Genomic DNA, 17,286 nt, shown 5'->3' with positions numbered 1-17,286 from the left:
CAGGTTTTAAAGGAAAATATTTGACATCACATAAAGTAGCATTAAATTTCCATACTACTGTATAAACCTAAATATTCTTCTAAAAATTATCAATAGTTATGCAAAATGCTTCAGAGTATTTGCACAGTAAATGCTCGGTCGATGGAGTTTCATTTAATTTCTTATTTAAAAGTGAACTAAATCTCAAAAATATTTTTCAGTGCCACGAATGTACCAAAATGACATACCTTGTCACAAAAATTAAAAAAAAATTAAATAAATATGCGCTTGTGGCATTTGCAAATATCTTTTATTCCCCTTGAATAAATGCATCTCTGACGAAAATAAGGCGCTTTCTTAAACTGATAACAAAATAGGTTTTTGAATTGCAAAAATATTCTAGCCTTTTTTACAAATAATATGATTTAAAGCTTGTACTTTTTAGAACAGTTATGAAAGTGAGCATGAGCATGCATTCAACGTAATTATTTTAGTAATATTTGAAACAGAAACTGTATCAAGTTATAAAAAATAAATCCGAGCTTGCAGACGTGAATCTTTTTATTTTTAAGCAAGAAATATCCTGGAAAGCTTATCATCTTCAGAATTTAAATATTTTTCCTGTTCTTTTCTAAAAGTTAAAACACTTTTTGTTAATGTGATTTACTGATAGTGAAGGATGTAAATTGATTCACATTTTAACTGGGCTGAGAGTCTTCGATGGTAAGTTAAAAGATATAAATTTGTGGGCAGTTTTCCTTTTTGAAATAGTTTTTCCTCTTCCTATATTTGTTGTGTTACTTTGTTTTTTTGTCCCAAATTAACATTTTTGTTTAGTTATCAAGATACAAACTGGATGTTTCCCAGTTAAGTTTATTACAATATGAGAAAAAAGATTTTAAGGTACAAAATTTCCCATTTCACTTTTTTTCAACCCACACTTTCTTTCCAGGATGTTATTTCAGTTTAATGCAAAGTAGGGTAGAAGTATAATATTTAAGCTGACGTCGGAGTTACTTCAGACAGAGCATGTTCTTTCTTTCGGCTACGTTGTTTCACAGATGTTTAAGCTTGCTATTTTACGGCCGTGCATTTTAATTGTTGGATTGTCTACGTCTGTAGTAGGGCTATGAGCAAGCTACGCCTTAAATATCTCTGTGCAGATTTGACTGATCATTTGACCGTAACTATGTAAGCATATATTATGAACTATGTAACTATAAGCATATATTATGAACTATGCAACTATAAGCATATATTATGAACTATGTAAGCATGTATACAGGATCAATGTATGCTCTTATAGGGCCCATGAGGTGTTGCCCCGGATAGTTGTAGAACCTGGACTAGACCCGAATAGTCTAAGTAAGCCGCACGGGCGTCCAGATTCTGCTCTCAACTGTCAACTGATCATTTGACTACAAGGCATATGCATACATGCATACGCCCTTGTCTGGCCACGTCAAAACCTCATATTCTCCATTAATATATTCTCGATGCAGCCCTCGCAGGAAGCCGCGAGGGTTGTGTTGTTCTAGATAGGTGCGGGTACCGGACGACACACGATTTGTCATATAAAGCTGTCCAGGTGTCTGGGCCGTGCATTCACCTGTTACCTGATCATTTGACTTTGTTTTAATTTTCTATTTTTACTATTCTGAGTTACAGACATACGTATTGGCTGCGTTTTGTAAGCACCGGTAGTGCCGACTGTAAATGTATTTCTTGAATTGAATAAAAGGGTACTTTCACCTTCACCCATTTCACGTGTTGTTACCGATTCAGTTTGAATTTAGCGAATTGTCCGTTCACAGTTCAAGTAACTTGAAACAAAGTAACTTGAATATAGATAAAGCCAACAAAGTAACTTGAATATAGATAGAATCTTATCAGGTATGAAGTTTTCTCGAAAAAGGGAATTTAAAGGTTATAAAATGTGCATGGGAAGGTGAGAAAAAAGTCTTCATAAAATGCCGTTTAAAATTAATATTAGCTCATTCTTGACTAGTAATTCATTACCCACTATAATACCAGTGAAATACATACTCAAGCATTGTAATGTATTTTACACACTATAATACATGTGAGATACTATATTACACGCTATAATACCTGTAAAATACTCAAGCGGTATCTTCAAAATGTAAAAAATGTATTTTATTGGGCTTCACGAAAGCCGTTATATTGAATAACGGTCAATGATTCTAAGCTTTAAACATAATTTCTACTCTTTTGAGCTCAAAGAAAACTTGTATTTACAGAACTACGACAACGCTAACTGATGTTGGGCTATAGCAAATCGTTTCAGAGTGTACTTCTTTAACTGTAACTATTTCCACTGCGTTTCCGTCTGCATATCGTTAGTTTACAACCCTGTAATCACACCAGGCATGTACACCGCAATATATCCCAATTTTAGGCTTTTATCAACTAACATAAATCGAGTATATTTAATAGTTGCTGCTTCCGTTGAACCTAGAATAGCTATGAAGCATTTGATTTCTCAAAAATTTCGCAAAAGAACATGCTCGCCTGATCAAGTACAGGTGGATCTATGTAAATTTTATTTAGAAAAAAGTGCAGTTAGATGCTCTTATACTAGTAACTTTTTTAGTATGATTGAGGTAATTTATTTTATTGCATTACATCTTGATACTCCTACAAACATGATGAAGTCCGTATGCAGAATGCGTCGTATGAGGTTGACATACCTGACTCTTAGTTGGTGGAAAGCCGTGAAAATTTAACATGTCTTACGCTCACCCTAGCCTGATGTTTTATTACTATATGCTTTTCAATTCGTTTAGTACTGTATGTTCCGTACAGAAATCATTGAATGACTACTATGCTGTAAAGCATCTATCTTGTCGAGATCATAGATCTAATCGATCACAACTAATTAGGGTGAGAAAGGTCTTTAGTTGATAAGCTCACGTAATATAAGGTTGTAAGCTTACCGCCGAGAAAACAGAAAGAGCCAGTCATGATTCTGTGCAAAGCAATTAGTAGAGCACTGTAAGTCTGGTGAGAGAATAAAGCTTTTATTTCCAGCTATGAAGTTTTTCTATATTATTACGAGAGACATTGAAACAAGCGATGGATGTATGAAAAAAAGGAAGGATAATGGTACGAAATAATTAGAGAAAAGAATACTGAGTCTGGGATGCTTTCCCTACGAAACGTTGCAGCATGGTATATTTAATTTGTTTTATTTCACAACTCAGCATCTGGAGATCTCATTTTACATATTTATCTTCTTTATTCATCTACTTTGTATTTCACTTTCCACTATCCTCTTGATACTAATGAGTCACTGCGGTTTCAGATGTTACAGTAAAGATTGCATATCTGAATATACCTGGAACATTTTGTTGTAGAATCATGACTCCAGTTTAAGAAAGGAATCAAATAAAATAGGCTTGTAGACTACGACAATTTGGCCGCAGGACAAGTTTTACTAAAATTCTAAAGAAGCTTCTTTTTTTTTCTGTTTATATGCAAGCCGTACATAAAACAAAATTTAATAAAATAAATGTATTTAAATTTTATTTAAATTAATTAAAAAATATATTTTCATAGTTTAACATCCTGCTCCCCAAATAAATAACTTAAAGTATCTAAAATTCTGAGGTTTGGTTAATTAAAATATTTTGCAATCATACGAAAATATTGTTTAGTACAATTTCGTGACGAAAATTTTATATTGAGACAAGAAATCTAAAGACGTGAAAGATACTTTTGAGTTTAGCAAGCGTATGTAAATTTTGGGTTAAAATTCTCATGTGTAACGTTTCTATGCTTCAACAATTTCTATAAAACTTATTTCATCTTTCGAGGGCAACTGACAATGATACACATTGTGATATTAATTGCTGTGTTTTGTCATAGAAAGTGATTTAAATTCACTATTGTGAATTTTTATACTTTTGAAAAATATCTCTTCTTAGAAGAAGGAGCAACTTACTGACAGGAAAGTTTTCAATAGAGGGCACAGCTAAAGAGAAACTATCCTATTTTACACTAAACAATAAAAAATATGCCCTCTGTAAATGTCGAATGAAGAAATTGGTTGTTTCACAGTCAAATGAATGTGACTAGAAGATAGAGTAGAAAAGTTTTGAATTAAACTCTCTGCATATTTGAACTGCCATAATAATTTGCAAACTTTATTCAAAATTCTTTATATATGATGGAAATTAGCGTATTTTAGCAAAATGAACCTTTATTTACATATTATTTACTCACTACATGAAAACCATATTTTTATAAATACAACACATGGGATTATTTCTTCTAATCAAGATAACTTTGTTATGAAACACTTGACAGTCGTGTAGCGTGAATGCGAGCCAGTTTTGTTGAAAAAAGCTGTACATGTTTCTCGCACATTTTCTTTCAGAAATAAGAGATAAAAATCAAATGTGCTGAGGGCTTAGGATATCTGAGAGGATATAATGAGAGGTTCTTAGTTTACTTTGTCTTATCACCAGAATCCTAAGCTGAGGGCTTAGGATTCTGGTGATAAGACAAAGTAAACTAAGAACCAAGAAACTGATCACCCAGTCATCGGCGCTTGCTGTTCAAATACATAAGGACAGTTTAACACTTATAGTTCGTCATAGGTTTGGTTCTAAATAGTAATGAAGAGAAAAGTTTCACTGTTTTCATCAGGTGCAACGTGATGAGTTAATTTCCTCTAGAAAGTCTTCCACGTAGGAATTCCTCCAAACTGGATTATTCCTGATTAATAAAACGTAATTTGTCTAACCGTGGAAATTTTTTTATTTTATAGTCTATATAATGATATATTAGAACATTTATACACCATACTGAAATAGTGTGTAACTGTATTGAAAATAAAGCAGATGTATTTTTCACATCATTATAGCCAGGTTGGTGAAATACCTGACATAACCTTATAGAATCTTCGTCTTTCATTAAGGTATTTAAACACTGTAATGCTCATTTCGCAGAAATGATATTATTCTAAATAATTTCCAGATGAATGGACTGTCTGAAGTGCGGTTAAAGTTTTCGTACGAGTACAAGTTTAGAAATTGATTAGCTTCAAAATCTTAACTGTGAATCTTCTTAACAGCATTTGACTTCAAAGTCCATTATCGAAATTCAAGCTCTCTTTTTGTGTCGTCTTTTCCAATGCAGTGGAAAACTCTGCTATTCTCTTCACACTCAGGGATTCATGACCCCAGGGTGACAGTTCAGCGAGTTGATAGTGGAGAGATAAATTTTAAAGTCCGCCGTGCGGAATTACGATTCTCGGGATCCTCGGGCAAAATGTGAACGCTTCAAGCATCTCTCCTTTGAGATTTCGTCATCGTGCCTAATAAGGAGGTGCGGAAGCAGTCCTTCTAGTGCTACAACAAGTTGGCAGAACAAGTATCTAATACGACTTTCGCTTTAGCTGCATCATTGTCATTAATTCGGCAAAACTTTTAAATATTTCAATATGCTGCATTTTCTCATCACATGAGATCTGCTGACATATCTTATCACACTCTTACTCACCATAAAGAGAAAATCAACTGTTGTTGCAAAACTTATTCCATGCATTTGAATAAAATAAAGCTTTTGAAGTTTCGTGGAAAGTATTGTTTAATTAACGGCATACTAAGTATAATTATGTATAACCTATCCTTTCTCAGTAGACAGTTCCCAATTCCGAAACAGTAAGGAAAAAAATAATCTTTTTGATAAAACAAATGTGATAGTTTGAATTAAAATAACTTGCTGAATAACAATTATTGGAGGCTGATGCTTGTTACCTTATCATCTAGAATTAAATTTGATAAATTTACAATATTTAGCATATAGTTGTTTACATAATCTAATTGTTAAATCATATTTTAGTTGCATTATTTTTTCAGATTTTCTGAAACATAAAGATTGTAGAAGAAGAAAATATAGTTTGTTAAATATTTATAATGTGTGTAGGAAGCATAATAGAATTTCACAACCTCACTGAGTTGGTTTCTGCATTGGAATAGGGTGTGTTGTGATATAAGATGTTGCTAAGAACAACTGCTTTTCCGTTGGCTATATTTGGTCTTTTCCTTTAACTTCCATTGCATGTACAAACAATCAGGTTTTATTCGGGGCAAGAAAATGAAAGATCAGTTATACCTTCGCTAGAACTCCACCTACAGACCTTGTGACTGCTAGCAGGACGTACTTCCAGTTATACCTCAAAAGAGGAAACTTCTTAATTTTACTCTCGAATTAAATGACGATTGTTGAGAGGAGAACAAGGCTGCCGATAAAAGACACATGAGGACGAATTATGATCTACCACGTTTTAGTCTGGTACCCTTGTAGGTCCATTAGATACTTATGCAAAGCGAGAAGGGAGAGAAAGCAAGCTATACCGTCACAGGTTTCTTAAATCCGGATCGTTCTATTCTTAACCAGACGTGCAACATGTTATGCTACAAAAGCTCCCGCGATGAAATACCATAATTCCTTATGTTCTCCCTCACTTTAGGGTGAATGGACCAACCCATTTGATCAAGGTTAGGCCGAAATATTGCTCAATTAAGTTTTAGTCGAGTGCCAGTGTAGCACTAGTTATGGTTGGGTAAGCAGGAAATGTGAGAAAATCAGCTATGCTGTCGCTGGAATTCGTACTGAAGATCTTTCAGTTGTTAACCGATCGTGTTGCATTTCTAGAACACGCGTGAGGGAATGTGATAATTCATTATGCATTAACTATGGCAAATCCTCGCAGCAGGTAATTCTTTGTCCAACGGATAGAAAGTCTGCGTATAGATCTTTCTATAATGTCGCTACCTTTGGTACTGGACTCAAGAGCAGTTTTACTCTTGTTCTGATATATATATACATGTGTGTAAGATAAAAAATATGAAAGTAAAACTTCTAAATTTAATTCGCTATATCCTCTTATATTTTTTATTTTATTTGGGAACTTAATCTATGTCTCCTAAAAATAGCGCTGTAAGTATAAACTGAGTCATTAAAATTAATCATGCGATCTTACGTAACCGTTAATTCAAATGCCTCTTAACCAATCACCGAATTGTAAACTATAACTAAAATCTGACTCCCTTCTTTCTTTCTATGAAATGATGCGTCACTTTAGCTTAAGCTCCTGGCCAGAAGCTTTACGGCTACCTTCTTTGTTCAAGGAATATGTGCTGATCTAATAAAAAGATAGAGCGCATAAGACGCTCGTCCGTGTGCGAACCAAATTTTGCGAATCCCGGCTTGCTTTCCTCAATAATAAAGTTATTTTGAATCCGAACATGTTTGCCTTGCCAAGTTTCTTCGCTACTTATCTATTACGCGACAGCCAAGCTCCAAATCATTTATATTATATCATGACATTTTGCCGGACAGGATTGTGTACTTGCTGCCTAGAACTCTAATGGGAAAAGTATCTGCAAGTTAATCGTTCTTAATGTTAGATATCATCGAGTATCCAAATATGGTTTTTACTTCATTTCGCAAATTCTTTAGAAAATGTGCGTGGAACTAATTCCCAATACAGTGCTTCCAAAATCTGTTCTTTCATTATATATATATATATATATATATATATATATATGTCATTTTTCATGCTTCATTACTAGGTGTTATTTAATTTTTGCTACTGGTGACTGAGCACCCAAGAAAATGGAAAATAGCGGCATTTTAGTGATGAAAATCATATGGTGAGGTGGATTCCTAAATCCATTTCATTAGCCTCAAACGAATTCCATCAACAAAAATATTCAAGCATATACACTAAGTTCTTTACAGTACGTTGAGATACTATTGTATGATCACAGCTCACATGCTTTCCTATGCACAGCTACTCCATCAAACGGATTTTGATGAAAAAAAAAGTCAAATTTTTGACAATTAGGATCATATTCAAAATTCAATTTTTTATTTTTAAGACATAAACGAATAAGTTTAAAAGTTTGTACTTTCCAGTAATATGTGCACAGATATTGTTCACTACAGTCTGTACTACATTGCACCAGAAGTCGTAAATCATGCAGTATATTGGATGAACTCTATCAGCTAGTAAATCTAAGCATTTTAATTTAAAAAGCTTTAACAGACTTTTAAAATGTGTTTCTTTAATAAAGCTAATTTTTTAAAATGCATCAGAAATTATAAAAAAAATTAACTAAATTTCAACGTACCAAATCTTGTGCCATGAATAAAGTATTATCAAAAATAATACTTGTCTGATTGTCAGCAAACAACGCTGCAGAAAAATATTTTACTCGTGATTTCAGATTCTTGATATTACAAAATGCTGTCACTTATTGCTTACAATAATGTGCGGGGTGGTTTGCTACGTTGTGTACAAAGGGGTAGCTTCCCAAAAAAGAATCGGAATTAGGTTCATCTACGTCATCGTTATGCGCAAGTGCGCCGAGAGCACAAGTAAAGAAAACGCAATGCATTGAATGAAAAGAATTATTTTATTCATCAAAACATAACAATTGCAATATTATGAGAAGTCACAAAAGGTGTTCCAAGTTTCGGGCAACAGTTGCAAAACAAGTAAGTTGTGTATAGATGTTCCTCGAGTCTATACGAGCGAACTACACGGCTGAACTTTTGGAGCTGTTCATTTTTGGCAGGAGACACAGAGTCAGCAAGACTCAGAGGTCGTTAAAGCAACAGTACACAGTACTTCTCTCTCTTTCTAACCTCTGGACCAGTGGGATAATTCCTCACTTACAGCAAATAAGGTTTGAAGCCTGTAAAACTGGAGCTAGATTGATCAAAAAATTTACGGCCTGCGAGACTGGCTTTTGAAACTCACTTCTCTGTAGGGGCCAGAATTAACGGGGGTTGGATGCGTTATTCCACTCCGATAAGTTACAGGATCTCCAGATTCGTTATTTTATACCCACAGGGCCGAAACTGTGAGAATGCAGATCTCAGCCAGTACAATAAACGACCCCAGGGAAAGTTGCAACAGAAGTCTGACGTCGGCGGCTCATGGAATCACGAACGTTTTTAAGTATTCCAGACGTCCCTCGGATGACAGAGACAAAAATGGAGATGCGAAAGGCAAGATTCTTTTCACTGACCTGTCTTACACGAGAGCTTTCATGTGACCTTAGAAAACCATTAGGATGCATATGTTCAGCGAATGTGCAAGCCAGCACACTAGGGAGAAGGGGCACCCAGACCTGGCTTGCTCGAGGTTGTTTCACACGGTTAATTGCCCCAATCCCTAGAGGTGATCCAAGGATGCATAATCCCCCCCGTTAACCTGGGAGGACATTTTCAGGTTCAGAAAGTCTGAGTTTGTAACGCTTAGAACAATAGTGCAATGCAACGAATTCCACCGAAAAAGCTTATAACGCATGTTAGACATCAACCATCCTCCCGTGTTGATCAGAAGGAACCAAATTGCAAGGACCACCTTCGAAATCTAACCTTGTAGCATCCCCACAACCAGGGGGCAGACAAGAAAGTACCATACGGTCCTTGCCGAGATCGAATCTACCACCGAATAAACGATTGGTTCCAGTCACTGTGAAGTTTTCCGCAGAAGTCGAGTCTGTCTAGATTACTCCTAATCGAGTTCATGTAACAATAGCGTTCTTCATCGCCTATACATGCGAGTTTTGTTCCCGCTGAACTCTACCTCGTCTGGAATTAAGATGGAAACCGTGTAAAGGGAGTCCGTCACACTCCTCAGTAAATACTAGTATGAAAAAGCAACTCTCTGTGTATAAGCACTATGCTGCAGTAGCTTAAATGTTTGATTAGTTTGATTTCCGCGTCCTCCAGATAATTATTTGAAGACAATTAAAGCGAGAAGTGATTGCTGGTCTACTGCAATTTGAAGAACCTTCTGCATGACGAAGCGTAATACCTTCGATTTCAAGGGTCCGTCCCATTAATTAGATTTCAAGGCTCCGTGCCATTTGTCCCTGATTCAGGGTGTCTGGTATCTCGGAAAATGCCTCGTTAGGTATAGGTGCATAGCGGCTGGCTGTTACAAAAAACATATGTTAGATGAATGTGTGATAACTCCGCAATTATGAAACTACGATTTCAGGCCGTATCTGAATGACATTTTTCTTGCATGAACGTTTTATCGGTTCCCCAAGATCTTTGCCTATCGCGTCACGAATGCGTTTCCACCCTGCCTTGCTATCTGACGTCGATCCGCATTTGAATAACCTACTTCTCCAAGTTTCTACAGGGTGTTCGGGATAAATTTGACAGTTTCGTAAGGAAAAAGGAAATCCGCTTGTATGAGTAGTAGCGAAGGTCTTCATTGAGTGCAAGCTTCATAGTAGAGGCTGCAACATTCATTGCACGTGACAAAACCGAATTCTAATGCCAGGGTTCTTCAAAACCTGTTCCTTCAGATTTGCGAGGAATTCTGCTGTACGAGCGCAATCAGATCGTCTGCTAGGGATCTTTCTTCTTGCTTACTCGTAGTCACCATTGCAAGTCTCTAGTTCATACCTGATTGTTTTTACTGTGTTCAGGGAGCATTGGGCAGCAGTCATAATATTCTTATTTTGATGGCCTGCACGAATCATCATGATGCAAGTTATTCTCTTCCATGATTCAGGTGGGTTCCAGTCATCCATCTTTTCTGACATCTTGTATATGAATGAAGAAGGGTCCAAACTTTTAAATGACGAGTAGTGTGTGTCAATTCCTCCAACCTACGGAAAAATATAATCAATTATAAATATGTCAAATTTATCACCCTGTATATGTAATAGAAGGTCACCCACTGAAATGTGAGCTATGTTGTGTTATTATGTGCAGAAAGTAATATTCTGTGTTATAGTAAAGCACATTTTACTTGATCGTGCAAAACAAAACGTGCGCTTTCATAAAATGTTCATTCGAAGTAATCCCAAATAACTTTTCTTTTGTAGAAATTTATTCGATTATCACTCTCAAAATACTAAACTATTTCACATTTACTGATCCTAAATATAAATAATCAAATAATCTGTGTTATATCAATGATCATTCTAGAGTAACTTCAAAATTTTCTGAAATTTAGTTAAACACATATCTTAAGTTTCCTGCTCAAGGATATAAAAATAGAAATTGTTAAGTAGCTTATCAAGTGAAATGGAGGACTTAAATTTCAGGACTATATATAGCCTCAAAAATATAAATGCAAATAATAAAACCTAGCTTATATGCATTGAAATAAACTTAAATAAAATAAACTAAATTGAAAAATAATTACCCCCAAAATTCTTAATATTTCTTCCCTTGAAAATTTTCACAGAGAACATTCTGAGAGACAGACCATTTCATATTCAAGTAGCGTAGCAAAACCTTTTGTAATCAGCTAATGAAGTCAGGATTGAAACTGTGAGCTCAATGGCTTTAACCATTCTGCGACCGTAAACTTTATGTCTTTCGAAACAACTCCTTAAATGCAAACTTCATAAGCTTTGCAATCATTTTATTAAGTTTCTATATGCAAACATATTTAGCTTTTTTATATAAAATATCCGTTTTCGTTTTTGCGTTTAGTACAGTTTTTGTGATTCTCCTGTGTTGTTTTTAAAATTGCATTCACTTACTTTTCGTAAAAAGACTTAGATACACTATGTTATGGCAGTATAATCTAAGTAAAATGAAGTGATTATATATACTGCTATAACATAACTTATTTTTTTATTTCGAAATATATCTATTTAACGTTAAGATTAAAAGTTATAAGTCCTAAATGTCTAAATTAAGAAAAACTAGAAGTTCGTTATTGTATTTGCTGTAGAAAAAAATAATCATGCAAACACAGCATAAATATTCATTAAACATTCTAAAAGAGGAGATTCCTCAAAAGAAGTACTCGAATATTTAGTCTGATGAGAATAAATTTCTTGACTCTCAACTAATTGTCTTCCTCTGATATTAGTAACGCAATCATTTCAATTCTAACAATGTTTCGCAAGAAACATTTAAAAATGAAGCAAACAGAATATTATTGATTATGAAACTTGTTATAATTGTGTATTCCATAATATATTTGTACTTTAGAGAGACGCCAATTAAAACACAAAGGGTTTACTATGCCCTATGCCCTTTTTTAAAACTTAGCACCTGTAGAAGATCATACAGAACTGATAGCAATAATAATAAAATATTCTGTCTTCTTGATGTTTCTTAAACGCATTCCTCATCGTCATTAATATGTAAAATTCTTTGGTAAAAAATAATGAATTCTGGGAGTTTCTGATGAGCTTGCTTAATGAGTTTTCAGCTCATTAACAAATGCCCTTTAATTAGCTGTCTTTTTCAAACAAATGCTAATTAACAAATGCCCTTTAATTAGCTGATTAATTTTCATTTTTTCAGTGACGTATGGTTTGATTTGAATTTCACAAGAACGAAAAGTCGGGAGAAACACTTCGAAGCTAATTTGTTGAGATTTTCCGATAGAAGAGCTCCAGGAATGTAGCGGCTTTATCAGAGATTGTGTACAATTGAAATTTGTAATTAGTCGTGAGAGGTTTATATTAAATGTAAGCTTTAAATGCAAAGGCAAAATTTCTGCAGTAAAAGTAATATGTTGCATGCAGCAATCCAAAAATTAAATTGATACTTTTGCTAGTAAATACTTAAATACATCCTTTGTTTTGATTAACTACATTATGTATTTTTGAAAAATGAAGATTGTTTGAGGTAATATTCTTTCATCGATATACCTATATATATATATATATATATATATAATTAAATTAAAGTTAATAAACCATACATAATGCAAGTTTATTAATGTATCTAACAAATAAAAATCAGTTTATTATTAAAAACAATAATTAAAGATATGTGTTTCAAAAGATATTTAGATCAAAATTAATAGTTTAATAGGATAATTTACTCTTTATTCAAGAATTCATAACAATAATAATAGCAAATTATGTGCATTATACTAAGAATCTGAGCTAAAATTTAACACGAAATATTGAGTAGAGTTCCAAATAATGATCTAACATAGTAATTAACATAAAAGACCTAACACAAATAATTTTAAGATAGAAATTTCAAACTGACATTGCTTAATGATGAACTTTTACAGCTATTTTGACATTTAACTTCTCATAGATAGTAAATAAAATTACACACAAATAATTATACAAAATAGGTAATAATGAGAGAAAGTCTATATAACGATCTACTATAGTCACCAACTTTAAAAATTTTAACGCATTTTTAATATGTCATAAGAAAGACCACACTTTTTTGAAAAGCATTATTTTAATTAAACATTGGAACCACACAGTCCTGCGCACATGTATAACATTTTTATTTATCATGAGCATGACGTATAATAAGCAAATAAAATTTTCATAAAGTACGAAATACATTTCTCTTTTAACTGACTGTACTCTTAAGTAAAATGCAGTATGGAATGCTTAGAACACTCAGTGTCACAGTTCCTCTCTATTTTTGCACATGGGTTTTTATTTATTATTATTTTATTTTGCACATGAGTTTTCCTCTCCATTTTTGCACACTCTATTTTTACTCTATTTTTGCACATGGGTTACATTTTGCATTTCAGATTAAGGAAACATTCAAGATAATTCATGTATAACTAGGGATTTTATTCACACTTGTTAGTAATGTAATTTATTAGAACAGTCGCAGAGATATAAGACAAGTATGCCATTTCCAAGGAAAACAATTTTCCCAAGCCAGACTTTAACAGTAAAATATAAAATGTAATAAGAAAATCCCAAATTTTCAACAAAATTAGTATCTGAGTATGCAAAACCATGAACAAGAAACGAATATTTTTTCTGAAAATGTTCCGAATGGGATAAGTCAGGACTAGTTTCGTGAACAGAGCATGAAAAACAATGATGAATTCTTAATTTTTTTGTCTGTAGTACATTTACTTATGTTAAAATCTCCCATTTGATTGTCTGTACTCTACATTTAGGTACAAGTTGATAAATCAGCTCTTGCCTTAATTAATTTGAAATCTGAATCTGTAACTGAAGTACAGTTTTAATAAAAATGCAATGAACCCTCTCATGGGGATCCCCTTTTGGGATGTAAATCATATCGATATTGATAATTATAATAAATTCTCTAAAACTGTATCTCTGTAAATCTGATCATGACCACTAAATCTGCAATGCGGCGACCACCGAAATGCTTATTTCGCTATTTTACTAAATTATTTTATGTTCTATGTAAAACCAATAGTTATATTTTCTGTTCTTTTTTTTTCAACAGCAAAATTGTTTTTGTTAAACAACATAGTTAATCATTAATTTATTTGCTTGTTTTTTTAATATTGCGAATGTAAAAAAAAAGTTATTTATTCAGAGGTTCGTAATTTTTTATTCAAGTTTGCTTAGGCTTGCAAAACAGGCTTTTCTTAAATAAGGTAATAGATGTCTTGATAAAGTAATAGATTTCTTTGCTGTTTATAACGATTTTTCTCTTTCTGTTTTCCGCAGTTTGAGCAGAATTATACTGCAAATAAATGTCGACAAGCCGCCAATAGTTGTGTATTAAAGTTTTTTGTGACAAATCATGCTGATTTTGAAGAAACTGCTTAACACATCTATGCTATTTTTAAACTGCTTAAATTTGAAGTTATTAACTAAGATTAAAGTGCTTCCAAATCGAAAAGTAAAATTTTGAGTTTTAGAAACACAGCTAAAATTTACCTAAGATATTCTTGGCATTTGTCTCGAAAAGGATTCAGAAACTTCAATGGATGATTAATTTAATAATTGCAGAGTTTTTTCTAACTACTAAATCAGTTTTACTTGGCTTAGATTGGATTATCTGATTATGGTAAAGGAAAATAAGGCTGTCTGCCTAAGCGAAGAGGTGCTTTCAGGGAAGTCTTCGAAAGGGTAATTGGCTTGTAGTCACGTCATACAGGAGTAAATTAGTGTTCAAATAGCGTCACATTTAGTGTTTTTAATGTTCAAATAGCATAAAATGGCTGTAACTCATTTTTGTTTTAGATTTTGCTGCAATCTGTAGCTTTTTTTTAAACTGACAGTTGTTTGAGTCTATAAATGTATTAATGTTTGGAAATAAAAAAATAAATGGTTTAGGAAACAGGACTAAAATGTACCAAAGATATAGCTAGTAGTCTGTCTCAAATGGAATTGGTAGATTATGTCGTATTAATGTTTTAGTAAGTAGTGAAAATTTCCGAAATTAATCCACAAAAGTTATGAAGCAAAGTTTTATTCTTCTTTTATTGTACACATATCTCTTTTCCTTGTTTTAAAATGTTGTTTTACAAAATTGGGACTGAGATAATATTTTTTTACTCATTGACTCATTTTTCTTTTGCTGAGTTTTAATTAATTTGTGGTTTTATTCATATAATGGTTAGAATATATACATTTCTATGTCAATATTTTCCTTCATCAGACATCATTGAGTTAAGATAAATCCGTTATGTAAATCGATAATCGACTTCTATAATAATCTGTCGATTATAAAGAGAATTCTGTTAGAATTACGTTTAGAGTTGTGGGACATCATACGTAGCCGTTCAGAAAAAAGCTCACTGCATATAAATATATTATAACTAACATGTAAAGAGTTAAATCTTATAACAACTCCAATTATTTAATTATAGTGAGTTTTCCTTTTAAAGAAATGGAGGAAAAATGAAATTTGGAAATAATTTTCACTTAAATATATTTATATGCTATATTCATATCTACATAACAGAAATAGCTCTTATTTCCGTAAGTCGTTCTTTTCTGGTTTATACTCATATTTATATACAACATGCAGTGCTTTTTCGTCATACTTAAATACGTATTTGTGACTATTTTCTTTTCTCTTTATTTATTTATTTATTTATTTATTTGGAAATGGAAAACAAAATTTATTATTTTTATTTAGAAAATATTTTGAGTCAACTATGTAGCACTGCTAAAAATCTTCTTAAATTTACTTCTTGAAAAGAATCTTACTGTGATCCTTAAATAAATGGCTTTATGTGCAAATTAATCAAAACTAAAAGCTGATAAACATTTTTCATCCATTATCTTTACCATGAGTAATAATGAACAGAATTAGCTCTCTGTATCGTGAGCATACCTTCGATACCTTCGGTAGATAATCAGTGTTACGAGTTTTATATAATGTCACATGAAAAGTCTGAACAAAGTGAAACACTGTCAGAAAAATAAGATTACAGGGGCAGGTCTATTTAACATTTAAGTAAATGGCTATCTCATTAAATTGGCAAGATATCAACAAGTTAGTGATGGTTTTGGTGATTTTTTTCTTGTCAACTTTGGCGAATTCTCGCCAAAGTTGACAAGAAAAAATGACATCAATGAGTTTAAAATAATATTCCACTCGACAATTTTATTCATATTACAAAGCAAGCTTTGGCAACATTTTAGCCCGATCCCTGTATAACTGTCATTGGTACTGTAATTGTATAACTGTGATTGGTACTGTAATTGTATAAAATCAGTGTTACTTGTGATTGATACTTTAATTAAATAATTGTAGTTGATCCTTATATATAACTACAACCTCATCCGTCTCTTTAGATGTAACATTAGCCGCATATGCCTTCTAGCAATTTCGAGAAATGGAAAGCAGTAGAAACTTCTCAAAAAACCGAAGAGAGCACAAAACAAAACCGAAGAGAACAAAACCGAAGAGAACGGAAACAAAACCGAAGAGAGCACCAGTGGTAACAGTTCAAAATAGACTTCAACGTTTTTAGTAGGTTAAAGTGGTAACCACTGGTTGTGCTTTGTTATACTGAGACGATCTGTACGAGTCCTTTTGCGGTACGTTCCAAGGAAGTAAAGTGTTTCTTTTGGAAAAAGAAATTATGCATGTTATCATCAGTTCCGTGTGCATCCAATCCGTTATGAATCGTTAGGCATGTAACAGTATTATTATGGGTTTTTAAAGAATGATTTACAGGTCTATACAAAATAATTTACTGTCTAATTAATAAAAATTAACAGTTAAATTTTACAGATCTTAAGCTTTACGTGATCAAATACTTTGATAATAGTAGAGAAATTGCTTGATGGTTACATAGAACTAATGCATGAAAATATGCGTACGAAATGCATAATGATCAATATTTTTTACAAAAATCAAACTGTTGCAAAGGACATCAATGAGTTTAAAATAATATTCCACTCGACAATTTTATTCATATTACAAAGCAAGCTAGTGATATTAAAATTTCTCGATTTGAATAATGTCTTTGCTTGGTTTTTTAGTTCTGGCAGTAATTTCTTTTTCACTTTGAAGATAAATGGCAGTGAAAGAAGCAATGAAGCAGACGTTATATATGCTGCAGATTTT

General features: G+C 32.9%; 1 long non-coding RNA gene across 1 annotated transcript in view; it reads left to right on the top strand.

The window, feature by feature from the left end:
* The window catches only part of LOC118189778 (uncharacterized), a 675,101-nt gene that overhangs the window by 242,884 nt on the left and 414,931 nt on the right, over positions 1-17,286 (top strand). The window lies entirely within an intron of this gene.

Source organism: Stegodyphus dumicola, chromosome 10 (assembly GCF_044657685.1).
Source record: "Stegodyphus dumicola isolate Sdum_Otavi_A_Nest chromosome 10, ASM4465768v1".
Classification (NCBI taxonomy): Eukaryota; Metazoa; Arthropoda; class Arachnida; order Araneae; family Eresidae; genus Stegodyphus; species Stegodyphus dumicola.
Note: the sequence above shows the minus strand (reverse complement) of the source record. Positions and strands in the feature narration are given on the sequence as shown.